The sequence below is a fragment of the Neoarius graeffei genome, chromosome 2 (assembly GCF_027579695.1).
Source record: "Neoarius graeffei isolate fNeoGra1 chromosome 2, fNeoGra1.pri, whole genome shotgun sequence".
In the NCBI taxonomy this organism is placed as follows: domain Eukaryota; kingdom Metazoa; phylum Chordata; class Actinopteri; order Siluriformes; family Ariidae; genus Neoarius; species Neoarius graeffei.
The window spans coordinates 41,514,273-41,517,482 of NC_083570.1; positions in this window are offsets into that span (position 1 = coordinate 41,514,273).

The following is a 3,210-nucleotide window of genomic DNA, read 5'->3' on the forward strand; positions in this document are numbered from 1 at the left end:
TGAGTGGAAGCCTCTCGCTGGTCTCCAATGGACACTCCTCCACTTGTGCATAAAGACCCCACACCTTGCCACATTTGCAAATAAAAGAGTACCCTGTTCTTGCACCCAATTCCAATCTCCTGCATCTGTGTCTGTATCTGAACACTCAAAGGCATCACACTGGTGGAGAATGTGGGTGCCCTATGGGACTCATCACATGCCTGGCCCCTCTGCTCACCAAGGAGGCAGAGCGGGCCTACTACACACTCTCTAATGAAAAGGCTGATGACTATGCCAGCCTCAATACATACTCATACATCTGGTAATAGCACCTAACCTCAAAGAGCTGCTGAATGAGTTCTGCCAAGAGTGGCTAATAGTAAACCCCCGCAAATGCCACCTGGGACTCAGAGAGGCACAGACCCAGCTACCACATCAGTTGGGGTCTCGTGAAGCCCCAAGAGAAGATGATTGAGGCCGTCAGAGACTATCCCCAACCCACAACAAAGAACCAAGTATGTGCATTCTGGGGTTTGGCAGGATACTACAGGAGATATGTGCCTAACTTTTCATCTATATCCTTCCCTCTCAGATTTAATGAGGAAAGGAGAGCCTGACAAAGTCTGATGGACTGCAGAAGCTGAACAAGCATTTAAATCACTGAAGACAGCCCTCACCAGCTCACCAGTGCTCAGAAACCCAGATTTCTCCCAACATTTCCTGGTACACACTGACACCTCTGAGACCAGTCTGGTGTAGTCCTCTCCCAAGAGTTTGACAGGGAAGAGTATCCAATCATCTACATGAGTAGAAAACTGACCCCCACTGAGTGGCGGAATACTGGAAAAAAATGCAACTATATAAGGATTTTGTAAACATTGCAGACCTGGTGGAAAATAGGTCACAAATATCATCAGACATTTGTCTTGTTATATACTGATGGAGCCAAGGATCCTATACAAGGAGCACAGGTTTTGTTTTGAAGATACCAGCCTTAAAAGTTTCTGTGAAAAGAACACCACCAGATCATTTGTCTGTATACACTGTGGAGACAACGGCAATTGCAACAGCATTACAGAGCGTAGGAGAACTTAAAAAAAAACAACCTTATTCTTTATACAGACTCATGTTCTGTTTTAATGTCATTAGTCATTTACATTAGACATTTACATGTACATGTGCATCAATGAGAATGGGGATGAGAGTGTAGTGAAGATGCAAGGAGTAGACATAAAGAAAGTTGGTGAATTCAAGTAAAGTGGTGCTTGAAAGTTTGTGAACCCTTTAGAATTTTCTATATTTCTGCATAAATATGACCTAAAACATCATCAGATTTTCACACAAGTCCTAAAAGTAGATAAAGAGAACCCAGTTAAACAAATGAGACAAAAATATTATACTTGGTCATTTATTTATTGAGGAAAATAATCCAATATTACATATTTGGGAGTGGCAAAAGTATGTGAACCTCTAGGATTAGCAGTTAAAATTAGAAGGTGAAATGAGAGTCAGGTGTTGTCAATCACTGGGATGACAATCAGGTGTGAGTGGGCACCGTGTTTTATTTAAAGAACAGGGATCTATCAAAGTCTGATCTTCACAACACATGTTTGTGGAAGTGCATCATGGCACAAACAAAGGAGATTTCTGAGGACCTCAGAAAAAGCGTTGTTGAAGCTCATCAGGCTGGAAAAGGTTACAAAACCATCTCTAAAGAGTTTGGACTCTACCAATCCACAGTCAGACAGATTGTGTACAAATGGAGGAACTTCAAGACCATTGTTACCCTCCCCAGGAGTGGTCGACCAACAAAGATCACTCCAAGAGCAAGGTGTGTAATAGTCGGCAAGGTCATAAAGGACCCCAGGGTAACTTCTAAGCAACTGAAGGCCTCTCTCATATTGGCTAGTGTTAATGTTCATGAGTCCACCATCAGGAGAACACTGAACAACAATGGTGTGCATGGCAGGGTTGCAAGGAGAAAGTCACTGCTCTCCAAAACGAACATTGCTGCTCATCTGCAGTTTGCTAAAGATCACGTGGACAAGCCAGAAGGCTATCAGAAAAATATTTTGTGGATGGATGAGACCAAATTAGAACTTTTTGGTTTAAATAAGAAGCGTTATGTTTGGAGAAAGGAAAACACTGCATTCCAGCATAAGAACTTTATCCCATCTGTGAAACATGGTGGTGGTAGTATCATGGTTTGGGCCTGTTTTGCTGCATCTGGGCCAGGACGGCTTGCCATCATTGATGGAACCATGAATTCTGAATTATACCAGCAAATTCTAAATGAAAATGTCAGGACATCTGTCCATGAACTGAATCTCAAGAGAAGGTGGGTCATGTAGCAAGATAATGAACCTAAGCACACAAGTTGTTCTACCAAAGAATGGTTAAAGAAGAATAAAGTTAATGTTTTGGAATGGCCAAGTCAAAGTCCTGACCTTAATCCAATCGAAATGTTGTGGAAGGACCTGAAGTGAGCAGTTCATGTGAGGAAACCCGCCAACATCCCAGAGTTGAAGCTGTTCTGTACGGAGGAATGGGCTAAAATTCCTCCAAGCCGGTGTGCAGGACTGATCAACAGTTACCGGAAACATTTAGTTGCAGTTATTGCTGCACAAGGGGGTCACATCAGATACTGAAAGCAAAGGTTCACATACTTTTGCCACTCACAGATATGTAATATTGGATCATTTCCCTCAATAAATAAATGACCAAGTATAATATTTTTGTCTCATTTGTTTAACTGGGTTCTCTTTATCTACTTTTAGGACTTGTGTGAAAATCTGATGATGTTTTAGGTCATATTTATGCAGAAATATAGAAAATTCTAAAGGGTTCACAAACTTTCAAGCACCACTGTACCTGGGGTCAACTGTGCAGGAAAATGGGGGCTGTGAAAGTGAGGTGAGAAAGAGAGTGCAGGCAGGGTGGAGCTGTTGGAGAAGGATTTCGGGAGTCATTTGTGATAGGAAAGTCCCAGCAAAAGTGAAAGGTAAGATGTATAAGACAGTAGTGAGACCAGCTGTGATGTATGGATTGGAGACCGTACCCTTAAGGAAGAGACAGGAGGCAAAGTTGGAGGTGGCAGAGTTGAGGATGTTAAGGTATGCGATGAGAGTGACAAGATTGGACAGAATAAAGAATGAACACATCAGAGGGACAGCACATGTGGAGAGCTTGGGAATTAAGCTAAGAGAGATGAGACTGAGATGGTATGGGCAC